Here is a 15,676-nt window from a genome sequence, read left to right as displayed (position 1 = left end):
CCCACTTCCCATGTGTAGGTTATCCAACCGGACTGTAACCTGATTAACCTCCCTGCCTTTCATACACTGTATTATCCTTCTTTCCTTCCTTCCTTATTATACTGTACGCTATGTGTACCGTTGTAAAGGTAATGATAGGATCCGACGATGCTTTGGGAAGCCATTAGATAAGAATGGCTTTTGGGGTGCGTTTTTTTTTTTGTGTTCTTCAGTATTGAACTGCCATAAGGTCTTGGAAGAAAAATTCTTGCTTGATATAACAAAAAAAGGCTTGTTCTTTGTAACGTGGTATCGTTCTTACGTACTATCGCGCTCACTACGACCTACAACACTCACCAGTATTCAGGCGAATATATCGTCAAAAAAATGACTATGGGCATATACGTTAGTATAAGGCTTGATTCATTGGGACGTTGTGCTCCTAATGTGTACTTGGTATTAAACCTCGTGTACCAGGCAAAGGCTGTATGAAGCGGTGAATACTAATGAGCGTTGTAGGTCATAGGAAGTGCAATAGTATCTCTGTCCGCCAGCTCACCGCATTTTCAGGTTGTGAATGCCACTGTGTAGGCACGTCGACGTTTTTTATAGGACTTCTAGATGCTATGAATGTATTGCACGCAAAATGAACAAAATGGGCAGCACATAGTCCTAATTAATCGCCGCAAATACCCTAAGCTTGCCAGTTAGGGGTTTTGCACTTACGTTCAGCTATCGTAATTTTTGTTTGACTTTTTGGGGCAATATAAAGTTTTAGTATGATTAGAAAATTTGAAAGTTTTTTCAGCTGCCATCGAGCTGTTTTAATGACGTGAGGGAAGCCACCTCCGTTCGCATCGCATTTTTATAATACGTTATGCTCTGAATATTACCCAAAACATTTCCGGTGGCCATTATAACGTTATTGTATAGCGACACCGTATTCGTGAGGACCTAATGTTAACATTTGAAGGCCCGCACAAACGGTCCCACTTGCGGGCGTGCCAGTATGCTGGGGGGGAGGGGGGATCAACATCGCCTCGAACGAATTCGTGGTGGAACATTTTGGGTCAGCACAGTGGTGCCCAGAGCAACTCCCGATGGCGGTTGGAACACCCTTAGTCAACTCACGGCTCCACAAGGCCACAGTTAAGCCAACAGGTATCCAGAAACTGTCGAAAGGGTTAGAAGGGCCGACCAAAAGTGGCACAACAGGTGTCGTCGCCATTATAGAATTACCGTGAAAAGTTGAAATACAAATAAAAAAAAAACAGTTGAACGAAAATATGAAAAGCATCTTTGCCAAGAGAAAGATTTTTAAAACACGAAGCTTTCCCCCCCAGCGATTGAGTGAAAGTCAAAGTCCAAAATCCAGACTCCCTCGATGGCGTCGGAATGGCGCAATCAGATAGGCGTCGGCTTTACAACGTAAGGGACCAAGTTTCGATTCCGAACACGAAAAGCGCTTTTTTTTTTCTTGAGGCGCTCGATGCGGCTTCGCTCACCATCATCAATGTTTTGTGAAACCCCGTGTAAAGCTGGCTTTTATGCAGTGAATTTTATGCAGAGCACTCGGAGTCCGAGTGCAGTCCGAGTGCAGTCCGAGTGCACTTTTGTGCAGTGCACTCGGACATCGAACCCCATCAGTGAGGCATAGAAAGCTTCGCTTTAAAAGCTGGAACCTGCGCATTCTGTAAAATTCCTCTAGGAGAGCCCTCCCGATGGCCGCGAAAGACGACATCACCAAACTGCCTGGGAAGAACGGCGAAATTGAAACTCCGCTCTTCAAAACACATCTTTCTCGCGAAAAGTGAGCGACAGACGTTTACAGCCCCATTCAGCATCCGTTAATGCTGAACCCGTTCGTTGCTGGGAGCGCGCGCATGTGAACGGGTGAGTGCCGTGCGTGCGAGAATAAATGATATTCAGGCAGCGCTCTATTCGAACTTCGCCTCGCGAGTTGAACGAAAATGCGCGCATCCGTGAACAGCGCTCGCCAACCTAGTGGACGCCGAAAGAGCCGGTGTAAACGCGACGGAAGCCGACTCTGCGCAAACGCGGAGCGGTTCCGGCCGCCCTCACCACCTCTGGTGGAAGAGGCAGGCCCGCGTGGTCGGTCAAGTCTAGGTGCAATTAAAGCGTGCGAAGCACGCGTGGTGCCTTTCGGAAACGCAATTACTCACGGCGGCTAACCAGGCTGCCGGCGGTAGACGCTCGACGCGCGAAACGCCCCCTTTCATGCTCCATGCGCTGCTTCCGCAGCTCCGTGCTCTGGCCCGCATGTACGGCCGTAATCAACTGTTGCGGATAACTTACCCCAACACTGTTTGTGAAATTAAGAAAAGCAATCAGCGCAGCAACACCTCCGAGGCGCGAATGACTCCGTACGGAGTGAAGCATCGCTATAATTCTTTTAGGACGACAGTCTTTTTGGCCTGCGGGTCTGTCTGTCTGTCTTTTGGTATGTATGTATGTATGTATGTATGTATGTATGTATGTATGTATGTATGTATGTATGTATGTATGTATGTATGTATGTCATAATAGCAGGAGGTGGGTAAGCCACCCATGGAGCCAGCATCCTACCGGCCAGTGTCTCTCACGTCGGCGACCGGCAAGCTCATAGAAAGCCCCGTCCTGGTCCGCCTGCACTGGATAGCTGACCAGCGTGACGTCTTCCCGGAGCAGCAGAGTGGCTTAAGGCGGCACCGCTCCACTGCTGACTCACTGGAGGACGTCGTTCCTATGCTGGAGCAGGCGCGCCACGACGAGGAGGTGGCCTACCTCGTCTTTGCAAAAGCAAGCCAAAGACACATTTCGCTCGCGATAACTAAATTTTCAAGCCTTAAACCTGACCCATCTTTTTTTTCGATTGTGTCTACAACTCGCACGAAGATGAATATAGGCTTTTATGCCTCCTACGGCTTACGCGTTCATCCAAGCAACAACGAAGGAAAAAAATTTCACCATCTAGGGGAACCCTGAGTAGTATGCGAAGCAGCCATGGGGTCGACTCAAGTTCTCATTAGTTTTCAGTTCTATCGCGGTATTGCGGGAGGAGAATGGGGGGAGCGGGGCGCGCGCGCGCGCGCGTCATTTATACCCGGGAGCTACAGTGGCACCCCCAGCGGAGTATGCAGCGGCTACCGTCGAGTCTCTAACCCTAAGCTGCTTCGCATTATCTCGCGCAAAGCCGCAGGTGTTGCCATTCGTCACGCAATCGCGGAGAGGGGATGAGCTTCGGTGAGGAGAGGAAGAATGCCGGAGAGGAGAGGAGCGTCGGAGAGGAGAGGAGGAATGCCTCGCATACTACTCAGGGTTCCCCTACGGGAAAATGACGACGGTGGTTGAACGCGAAGCTATCTCGTGATGGATTGTTTGGTTGGCCAATCCCTAGGGGCATCCTGCCACAATCATCATCAGCGGTGCCTGGGCAGGCATGCACAGTGAGGATGCGGAAGGCGGACAACGACGAGGGAGGGAGGGACACAGCCCCGAGCATGAGATGCTTCGCATCTGAAAAGCGCTGATATGACAAGGAAAACGTTTCAGGAGAGTCAGGCGAAAATTCGATGGCCCATGTAGCCTAGCCAGTGTCCACAGAGGCTGATGCGTCATTTATCCCTTTAATACTTTTGGCTGGCATTCTCGCTGATTCACCTGGACCGACAAGGCATTGTTTTTGCGCTACTCAGCTTGTTTGCGCAATACCGTTTTTGAGCTGATGATAAAAAAAAAATTTTTGATCCCGTTTTTGCTTGCATCCGTTTTTGCTTGCACTGGGTAGATTGGCTCAAATGAACACACAAATGAACGTTTATCCGGGCGATAACGCGTATATATTTTATAAAGCCTGAAAGAAGAAAAAATATCATGCGGGGTTTGCGGCGGCCTCACCAACTAACCGACGTGACGTCAGGTAAAGGTGCTACGTGATCGAACGATGTCCAAGATTTGCATTCAAACAGGTTTCGGTTTTGGTTGTGTGAAACAACATGCTTGGCATCCGACGTCATCATTGCACGGGCATTTTAGATATCTCAGTAATCGCCATACCGCGCTTCTGCCATGTTGTCGGCTGTAAAATGCGTCAGATAAGCTATACCAGGACGGCTTGGAATCGTAACAATCACTAGCCAGCCCTACGCAGTGGAGGGACGCCCTCCACGTCACTGCAGACGCTCAAATGCCATGCGCTTTCCCGCCATCTTTGTCGCTTGCTTCACTCATACCTGTATCGTAAAAAGCGTGTTCTCACCACTCCAAGGGTCTGTTGATTCTCACCTGTGCCTACTGCCCGCAAGCAGTCCGTGCTCATGGCAGCAGCACACCGACGAGAACTTGCTAGCGCGTTAGTGTCAATCTGCGAGCTTTCTGCGAAGTCGCTCGTGGAGCAATGAACGTTCCAGAGCAAAAATGGTGAATTCAGTGCAGATAACATAGGCCGAAAATGAAGAAATTAACAAAAAAAGGATGATATCTCGGGGATTGGAACTTGCGACTTGCAAAATAACGCACCTAGCGCTCCATACCACTAAGAAAAAAAAAAAAAAAAGAAACTCCGCACGAGCCAGCGCTGCCGGTTTTGGAAATATATAGTATAGACTGTATAACCAGTTTACATCTTTATTCAGTTGAGCATATCAAGCACCTCAGGTGACCGTTTGTTGTATAGCGCTCGTGCAGTAAGCGTCCCTTAAATTTCCGCAATATGCCATGCCTAGTAATTGCATTTTATAGACGGAAAAGCGTTCGCAGATATGTGGTCGTGCTGCCGACCGCTGTGCTTGTTCACCCAGCGCAAAACGTGCTTCCTGCCACCTAGTTTTACGCTGAACGGTTAAAGTTTTGGTTGATTTTATTTCCCTAGTACATATATTAACTTCGCAAACTCTTCTCCCGCCTGCAACTGGCCTTAGATTTTCCTACTAGCGTACCAGTCAGCGAAGCGTCGCATGTGCGCTTGTGCAGCGCTTGTGTGTAGCAGCCTGGACTTGGAGCTTGACACAGTGTACAAACTAACAAACTAAAGAAAGGCGCATTATTACGTTCACAAAAGTGTCGTGGCTTAGTTTCAACTGAGGGAACGATGTGCGCCGACCCATCGTCGGCCACCGGACTAAACGCTGGGCCGACTGACTTTGTTGGCGAGCCGTGCAGTAGTGCAGTCAAGCCAAGCCTTTTTTTTTTTTTCTTACGTTATACAAAACGCCACCGAAAATGGGCGAGGATGCAGAGAGGAGAACAGCATTTTCAATGGATTTTTCTGGTAAATAAAGTCTCGTTAACGCAGCGAGAGCGGTCGAAACATGGCCTACAGACTCAAGACTACAGTTTGCGCTCGTAATCCCGCAATGTTTACTAATCACTTTAGTGTCCCTTTAAGATCTTCCACGTTGAGGGGAACTGCTTCAATTTTTTTTATACTCTTCCGCCTATGTTGCCCCAGAACAAATGTTTCCCCAGCAACGCATTTGTGTACAGCAATGTAGTCGACATTGAAGGATCTTTCGGACGGTATGAATTCCAGACCACCTCATCAACATTGATTTTGTATTGCTTAACTTCAGACCTTCAAAGTTCAGAAACACGACGTACTTACTCCTTGTTCGCGCGGTTATATGAGGCTTACTGTGATAAGCTGCCTATAACAGGAATGAAAACAACGTCGAGGTATTTTCATTCAAACGGGAGTACTTAATTCCTTGGCTTTCTACGCTCTATAACCCCCTAATTATGCATGCGAGCTTGGTCGCTTGTGCCACCAATGCTGTGCTACGAGCTCCTAAGTTGGGGACGCTGAAGCAAAACACTGTTGCGGGTCTCCAGTGCTAATACCTAGTGAGGGTTATGTTAACACAGACGCCACAATCATGTTGCTGCGGCGAGTAAGGTATGAATGAACTTACCGAAAAAAGCCCCGATTAGTCGGATTTCCTTGTCATCATTTTAAACAGGCCGAAAAACTCGCCTTGTCCCCCCTTGTTCTCTTGAGCCTTAACTAAGCCGATTCAGCTTGTTTCGAGGACACGCAATCATCTGAGCACGGCTCAATGCAAAAGATAACAAGAAAGCTGAAGCCGCGGCTCTTCGAGAAGGTTAAGAGGTAGACAGGGGAGGCTGGTGTAACAAGGAAGTTTAAAATCGCGCGGCACGTGGATGGATGGATCGATAGCCTTCGAAGGAGACCCGCAGGAGGGCCCCGGGTTTCATTTTCCCAGAGACCCCGGTTTTCCCCTCGGGCGATCAGTCTGCCTGAAGGCGTCGGAATGCCGTGACCCTGGCAGGGGCGCCACGAACACAGCCGCCGGAGCTTGAATGCACGTACGCAACGGGTGCGGAGAAATGCCCATTCTGTTTGTTTTTGCGCCGCCCCTCACCCACCGTTGTGCGTCTTCTAAACCTCCTTGTCCCCTTCCTTCGGCCTTCTTACACCCCTTCAGTTGCGACCCGCCCATTCGGTAACAATATCCAAGCCTCGAAAGTCTGATGCGGAAAACGTGCCTGGGGGCCGAAATCAAATTCACTGCGCTGTTCCTTGGGCGGTTATTTATTTATTTATTTATTTATTTATTTATTTATTTATTTATTTATTTATTTATTTATTTATTTATTTATTTATTCACAATACCCCTAAAGGCCCCCGTGAGGGGGTATTACATAGAGGGGTTACATAGTACACTATTTGTATTAGCGCAGTAAAATAAAAAGAACATTAAAAAAAGAGCAGCAGTGTTCAAACTGTAAACGCAAATAAATACCCAACTTGAAAAAAGTTATAACGCAATAATCAAAACATCACAGCAACAAAAAAGAGAGGAATATAATACAGATGGTTGAAATTCAAGCACGACACGATAGACATCCTATCAGCACAACAATAACAAAAAAGGAAACACAGAGCAAAAACAAAAATGTTCACTGCACGTTTTGAAGGGCGGAAAAGAAAACCCGAAAAAGGAGAGAAAACTGTTACGTTAGCTCTTGAATTAGTTCCTGGAATTTCGTGCTGTCTTTTTGAGAAGCGATATGAGATGGTAGATTATTCCATTCCACTATGGTACGTGGAATAAAAGACCGGGAAAAAGCAGATAAGTGGCAATTTATGCGTTTAACTTTGTAGGAGTGGTCTCGGTGAGGGAAAATGACAGGAGGTGGATCGAAGAAATCATCGTAAAGTGACGCGTGGTGATATATATAGCTTATGGAACAGTGATAGGCGGGAAAGTTGACAGCGATGTGCTAGATCAGGTAGTTTGGCGCGACGTTTTAGTGCTGTGACGCTAGAACGAGGTGTGTAGTCTGAATACATGGAGCCTGGAGCCCGGTTTCGCAGAGATTCAATATCAATCACGATGTGTGCCTGATGGGGATCCCAAATGGCTTGTGCATATTCAATTTTAGGACGTAGTAGTGTAGTAAAGGCAAGTTTGCGAATGTCAGAAGGAGCATGTTTAATGTTACTCTTAAGAAACGGTAAGAGCGATTAGTGGAAGCCAGTGTGTGTTTTACGTGATTATGCCATAACAGATCTGGTTGTAGGTGAATTCCCAAATATTTATAAGTGGAGACGAGGTCAATGGCATGGTTATTGAGCACGTAGGAGGTCGGAAAGCGGGGGGCGCGATTAGTGAAGGACATATACTTAGTCATTAGCCAAGATGATCAGTTTGCAAAGCTACTCGGTCATTATAGCAAAAAAATATTCGGTAAATGCCACAGTCATCAGCAAAAATTCTTATTCGGGAAGAGACACAGGACTCTGTGGTAAGTCATTAATATAGATTAAGAAGAGTAGCGGTCCCAGTACAGTGCCCTGGGGGACTCCGGAAGTAACAGGCTTGAAAGAAGAGGCGTGGAAGAGGTGCTAGTGTTAGCAGACGTGAACTGTAGGCGTGATGAAAGAAAATCTTTTACCCATGCTAAAATTTTAGAGTGAATGTTAAGCCTAAAAAGTTTTGTGAGAAGCCTGTGATGAGGAACACGGTCGATAGCTCTTGAAAAGTCAGGAAAAATGGTGTCAACTTGGGATCCATCGTCGAGAGATGAATGAAAGTCATGACTGAAACCTGCGAGCTGTGTGTCACAAGAAAATCCTTTGCGAAATCCGTGTTGGTACTTCTGTATAATGTTATGATCCTCCAGGTAGTTGATAATCTGTGTGTTGAACTTGAAGTTGAAGTTGAAGTTTATTTCCATAAACGTACACCGTTATGGCGGAAAAAAGGGTAAAAAGCTGCACTCAGCAACTTCACGGAGCCCTACATCCTTCATGGTCAACAGAAACAACAGAAACAACAGCGGCGGGGAAAACAAACAAAAAAAGCGATACATAGACAGCACTTGTGGGTGACAAACAAAACTAGCACGGAAAATACAATATGTTCAAAACTACAATAGATAGCGCATCAATAAGTGGATATAAGGACGTGAAGGCAATAGTGATAAAAAAATATACGCAACAAACCGCACAAACACAGCAAGGAACTATTCCCAAACATCATAGTCTTTCCGAACAAACAAGTTAAACAGCATAGATTTTGTACATGAGTCAATATCAAAGTCAATAAATGCAAGTCCATTCAACAACTTCGGAAGGGTATACCCAATCATCTGCAAAGTGTAGTTTGTACGTGGGCGAGGAACTTTCCAACGTTCAGACAGTCTAGTCGGATAGGGCGTATGATTAATTTAATATATGTTCGATTTATATGCTATTATATGTTATTATTATATAATAACATTATATAATTGTGATGGAATACAGGCTCTTCTAACGATCGCCAGCGTTACGGACAGGATAATAACGAGACAGGGCACCGGAACATGGAGAAGAACAGAAGATGGCACGCTTTATGGGGTTGGGTAGTAGCAGAAACGCGCGGAGTAAGAAGCGACGGGAAAAAAACTAACTAGGGCTGCTAACTACAAAGAAGCACGAGTCCGTTTGAACGGAAGTCAAGTTGGCCAACTGCAACAGTCTCACGTGTTGGATGAGCTGTTCGGGAGTGTGCAGATTGGCTGGAGCGTCTTTGGCGCGCCGGCGGAACTTCCTCGAACGTGGGCAGGTCGTGGGGCGCTGGTCCGTGCTGTCGTTCCCTGGCCGTCGCCTTCTAGGCCGTCGCAGGGGAACCATGGTCGCGCACCCGGTACTGGAACAGCGGCGTCCGGTCCGAAGGCTGCCCTCTCGCTCACGATCACCGCCGAGCAATCCGGAACACACCGTCCCCTTCGTCGGGATCCTCTCGCACCTCCTCTTCCTCTTCGTGGCACATAGCCCCACCATAGGGATTGGCCATCTTCTCTGATGAAATGGTCTTCAAAGACGCGAAGTTACGGCTACTTCCTCACAATAATATTATATGTTATTAATTTATTATATGTGTATTATATGTTCGAGGAGTTTACAAATGTTACTTGTTAACGAGATAGGACGATAGTTTAGGGGTGAAGAGCGTTCACCAGATTTGAAGATTGGAATTAGTTTTGCAATTCGCCAGTCATGGGGGATGCAACCTGATGATAAGGATTGGGAAAAAAGAGCACACATCATGGGACAAATGCTAGCTGATAAATGTTTGAGTATTTTTTATTGAAGCCTACTTGATCCGAAGCAGTAGAAATTTTGAGTCGATTGAGCAATTAAAATATTCCCGCTTCACTAAATATTATTTCTTGCATGCTGATGTCTGGAATGGAGTTAACTTTAGGGCATGATGTGGTGTTTTCACACGTGATTACTAATATGAATGCGTCGTTTAGAACATGCGCACACTGAGACATGGGAATGGCATCATTATTACTGTCAGTGAGGTCGATTTCGGGATGGCTAAGAGGATTGATCACACGCCAAAATTTCCGAGGATTATTTTTTAACATAGATGATAAGTCATGTTTGAAAAAATGACGGCGAGTTGATGCAAGCAGCGACTGATATTCTTTATCGAATCTTTTGTAACGCAGCCAGTTATCGGAAAAGTGGTCTTTTTTATTGGCGCGGCGATAAAGACGTTTCTTTTCGTTAATGAGGCGTCGAAATCGCTGGTTATACCAAAGAGTGGTGTTTTCTGTTTTTCTGGTGATGGTTGGAATGAACCTGTCGATTAATTTATAAGTGCGTTTTTAAAAATGGCCCAATTATCTTAAACTGAACGCGATCCGTGTTCTTCAAAGAAATTATCTGCGAATGACAGCAGTTCATTGTTAATGCTTGTGTAGACAACCCTATTGTAACATGATATTTGTTTCTTGGTAGTTTTGCGCTTGATAGGAGAAATATGAAGAATACCAGTAAGGACGTCGTGGTCCAATAGCCCATCGAGATTCGTGATGCGAGATGCGTGATAATACAATCGCCGGTGTTTACGCCCCCCTTTCTTTCTTTCTCAATTGTTTTGTTTGTGTTCCGCTTTCACCTCCGCGTTTGTCTCCACTTTCACCGTGTCTGTTATTTTTCATTTTCCGAGCCAGGGCCGCTGAGACTGCACCTCAAGCTCCTAGATGTAATTTTTAAGGTATTAAAAATGTATAATATATACATAACTATTAACTGATAATATACATAACTATAACTAATAATATTAACTATTAATTGAACATACACAACTTATTACCTGTCAACTAATACCTGTCAAGAACAAGAAAAATAAAGTATTTCGTAAAAACTTTTCTTCTCATATATTCCGAGAATTGTGGCAGACTTGCTATCACCGCTTGCAATTTTCTGTTTTGTATACATAAGAATTAATAGCACTTAGAGAAATATGGAAATGTAGAACAAATATAAACATATCTACCTCACAAACATAGAAGCAAGAAACATGGAAGTAAGAGCTAATTAAACTAAAACTAACAAGAAACGGAACGGAAATTATAAACGCCAAAAGCACGAAACAAACAACTTGCGGGTAGACTTTTAATTTTATCGCCTCTTTGTCATACAAGAATCTCTTTTTGTTTTGCACACATGTGGTTGGAAGAAGAAGAAGAAGCAGAAGGAAGGTTCTGTTCCTTGAGCTCTCTTGTTTTTTCGCAAGTTTTCCTCTCTAAAAACTGCTTTCTCGACACGATATATTCAAGGATGGGGGATAATGAACCCCCTCCTCCCCCCGACCCTGCACAGCGGTCGGCGTCGTCTCCGCTGCCGGGAGCCGACAACTTGGATTCCCCTGGCTGCCACGAATCCTCGGAAGGCTCCATGACTGAGGAAATGGACTCGGACAGCGAATTCACCGTCGTCACAGGGCGTCGTTTGAAGAGGAAACTCCGCCGCACCTCAACGACAAGTGAGACGATGGCCGGAATGCCCACTGGTCCGAAGGTCTTCACGGTTGGTTATGTGCCCGTCAAGAAGACCGATAACCTAAATACGTTGAACCGTCAGAAACTGACAGAGTACTTTCGCCGGGTTGCGGTTAACCAGGTCAAGGAAATCCGGATCAATGCCCGATTGAACGTGCTAATGGTTGATGTGACCACCGACGGCATCATAGACACTTTGAAGGCCATCACAGGGTTAGGAAACATCCAGGTGCGTTCGTTCTTGGCTCACGGAAAGGAAACAACGACTGGTGTCATCTCTGATGTAGACCCGGAGATCAACGACAGTGACCTAGTGCAGCTCCTTTCGTCAACGGTCCGCATCCTGGACATTCATCGCATCGGTCGCTCGCGGTGCGTGAAGGTAGTATTTCAGTGCGATTCGCTTCCAGCGTCTGTGAAAGTAGGCTACGTGCGACATCGTGTGCGTCCGTTTGTGCCACGGCCCCTTCAATGCTATAAGTGTCAGAAGCTAGGTCATGTCAGTGCTGCTTGTAAGAATGCCGTAGCATGCAAGCGGTGTGGTGATGCTCATGACCATGCTAACTGCAAAGGCACGATGAAATGTTTAAATTGTTCGGGTCCTCACGAGGCAACCTCTAATGAATGCCCAAAAATGATGCATGAGCGTCGAGTTCTGCGCACGATGGTCAGAGATAACTCTACGCACAGAGAGGCTGCAGCGTCCGTTCGGAGACGTCGTCGAAGCTCCCGTCGCAGACGTCGACAGTCACGCAGTATATCTCGCCCAAGGGATTTGCAAACCACAGCGGCGCCACCGTTGGCGCCACTCCCACAGGTGTTGACATAGGAAGAACCACGACCTCCTCCGGTTCCTCCTCGTCGAGCAAATATTGCGTCTGGAACTGTATCCGCCGACGACTGGCCTCTCTTGTCGCAAACGGTTTCTGCTGCTAACAAGTCTGCCATTGTAGTGAAAGGCCCACATGAAAAGCACAGCAATGAAGAGAGGATCGCCGATGAGAAGGTGTTACGCATGCTTACACAGCTGCTAAACACTATGCGAAAACTCATCGCAGGTCTGAAAAGTCAATCTGCGAAAACTGTGGTGCAGGTTCTAGATGCGTTGGAGCCGCTCATTGAGGCACTCCAGTGATTTATTATGGCGCAAAAAACCGGCATAACTTTACTGGAAGAGAGACTTCACAATTCTTTCGTGATGCAATGGAACGCAAGAGGACTGCGAGGGCGGATGTCAGATTTTCGGCAGCGCATGTTTAAATACAAGTTCCCAGTCGTGGTTATATGTGAGCCAAACATATCTGCCCCGTTTCGTCTCTCCGGTTACGTTCTCCTGTTGTCACAGAAGGAAGGAATACCCAGCAAGGTATTATTATGCGTACGCAAGGACATACCTTACGTCAGACATGCGCTTTCTGCTCATGCTTCAAATGAATATATTTGCGTGACGTTAACGCACAAGCATCGAGTCATTTCGGTCATCGGGGCTTACATACCTCCACGCGCGGACCTTGACTTCACGTACCTGAGCTCTGTGGTGCACGCTTGTTCCGGTCCACACATCATCGTCGGTGATTTTAATGCCCACCACCCCCTGTGGGGCAGTGCGGCTACTAACAAGAAAGGAAATGACCTTGCAGACTTCATTCACGACGAAAGCTTTGTGGTTATTAACGACGGTTCCCCTACCTTTCTTCGTGGGCTCTCGTACAGTAGTTGCTTGGACCTTGCAATCGTATCAAAGACTCTGTCAACATCTGCAACTTGGTGTTGTGATGTTGAGTCACATGGGAGTGATCACATTCCGACCTACGTACAACTGCGCTGGTTCCACACGTCTGACGTCCCTAGGATCCGTTGTACTGATTGGCGAAAGTTTACGTTGATGGTTGAGGAGTCATGCGCAACTATTACGTCGGAGTCCGATGTAGAAAGCGCCATACTGTCTGCTATGGAGTGCACCACGAAGTACGTTAGCACTCCCAAACATCGAACACCCATAGATGCCGTGTACGAAGAACTCCGTGCCATAAGACGCCGCGCAGAGAGGAGGTATAGAAGAACCCAGGCTGCAGCAGATCTAACAGAATGTCGCCGCGTGCAACGGAAAATACGACGCCATTTAGAAAAGCTTGGAAGAGAGCAGTGGAGGCGATTTTGCTCTTCATTAGATCCGCGCAAGCCCCTTTCAAGAATTTGGCAAGTGGTGCGAAGTCTCCAGTACCACCCGAAGCAACTGTACCCTTTTCGTGCTTTGGCTCTAAGCACAGGAAAAAGCGAAGTAGAGGTAGCTGAATCATATTGCAAAATGCTTGTTGATGGATCCCACGCCCCGCTTCCCCGTACACAAAGGCGTACACCGCAGACCACAGACGACCGCCTCAACGTTCCATTCTCGATGCAAGAACTGGATGCTGCTCTTTCAGCCTCCTGCCGTTCATCTGCTCCAGGACCTGATGGTGTACGGTACTGCGTACTGCGAAACCTTGGCAGCGAAGGTCGGAAAGCTCTTTTATCATGGTTCAATGCAACGTGGATCTCCAGCTCTGTCCCCAACCACTGGAAATGCAGTCGTGTGGTTGCTCTACTGAAGCCAGGAAAATCCCCCTTGGATCTGTCCTCATACAGACCCATCGCATTGGCAAGCTGCATCGGAAAGGTTATGGAGAGAATGGTGCTGGCCCGACTCGAATGGTTTCTTGAGAAAAACAACATTTACCCGGATGTCATGACAGGATTCCGAAGAGGACGATCCTCTATAGACAGTGTCATCGATCTGGTGTCTTCAGTGGAGCAAGAAAGATACCGTCGCCGAATCGCGGGCGCATTGTTTTTCGACATCAAAGGCGCCTATGACAACGTGCTCCACAGTGCGATTATGGATGCTCTAGAGATTGTGGGAGTAGGCGGCCGACTCTATGAGTGGATTTCCAGTTACCTTACTGGCCGGACAATCTTCATGTCCACGTCTGCTGGTGACACAGGACTCCACCAGGTTAATCGTGGTGTTCCACAAGGAGGAGTACTGAGCCCCACCCTCTTTAATATTGCCCTAATCGGTCTCGTGGACGAAATGCCTGAAGTCGTCAGAGTCACTATGTACGCTGACGATATCTGCATCTGGACTTCTGGTGTAACTCGACCGCAGCTGCGAGCCCGTTTACAGCGAGCCGCAACAACGACGTCTCGGTACTTGTGCCGTCAAGGCCTGAGTTTAGCGCCAGAAAAATGCGCCGTTCTTGCATTCACCAGAAAGTCGATGCTCCGGTATCCTATCATTATTGAGGGGACACTGATACCTTACGTCACGCACCACAGATTTTTGGGAGTGACTGTAGACCGCGGTCTGTCGTGGACGAAACACATAGCCTCGTTGAAGACTAAACTTGCAAGCCTAGTACATGTTCTTCGCTTCGTGGCGGGGATGAGATGGGGTCCATCTGAGAGCGCTCTTCTCCAGTTGTACCGGAGCCTGTTTTTGGGGCATCTTCGTTACAGCCTGCCAGCCATTTCAAACCTGCGAACTTCTTCCCGGCGCACATTGGAGGGTTTGCAAGCACAAGCCCTCAGAATATGCTTGGGGCTACCACGATGTACCTCTACTGTGGGCACAATTGCCGAGGCACGTGTTTTTCCAATGGATGCACTTCTTTTGGGCGAACCCCTTCGAGTCTACCTTAGATGCTTCACAAGGCATGAACACCATCCATTATCGGCTCTTCCTACTACGTGTTCGAGAAGTAGTTTTGCGGCAGCCATTTTGCAACACCAACATAAGATCCCATCAGGTTTCGCCCCAATGGTGGTTTCCCAGAATCCTCTGTGGGTACTATCAAAACCATCAATTTACCTTTCCATCCCGGGAATTGGGAAGAAGTCCTCTTTGCCATCAATAGCCCTCAAACAGTTGACTCTAGCGTTCTTGACAGACAAGTACGCCGGAACTGTACATGTATATACTGATGGCTCTGTGACTGCATCCCGGTCCACCGCGGCTGTGGTAATTCCAAGCTTATGCGTTACCCGAGGATTCACACTAGACCACAAGACAACTTCTACTGCCACTGAGTTGGTTGCCATACGGGAGGCGATTCGTTTAGTCTCCCGTGAATCACCTCAAGCTTGGACCCTGTTTTGTGATTCCAAGCCAGCACTCCAGGTCCTCAACGGAGTTATGAGGCAAGGACCCTATTATGCCCTTGCTGCGGAAGTACTCGAATTATGCTCATTGACACTGCAACAAGGACATGTCCTCACCATTCAGTGGGTACCAGGCCATTGCGGGCTAGCTGGTAACGACTGGGCTGACCAGGAGGCAAAGAAGGTTTCTGCAAATGCAGATGTTGTACGTCTGCCCTTCGCAAGGACGGACACGACCGCCCTTCTGTTTACCATT

Source organism: Haemaphysalis longicornis, unplaced genomic scaffold (assembly GCF_048455015.1).
Source record: "Haemaphysalis longicornis isolate Haplotype H1 unplaced genomic scaffold, Haemaphysalis longicornis Haplotype H1 scaffold_7, whole genome shotgun sequence".
Lineage (NCBI taxonomy): Eukaryota > Metazoa > Arthropoda > Arachnida > Ixodida > Ixodidae > Haemaphysalis > Haemaphysalis longicornis.
This window is presented reverse-complemented; position numbering follows the sequence as displayed.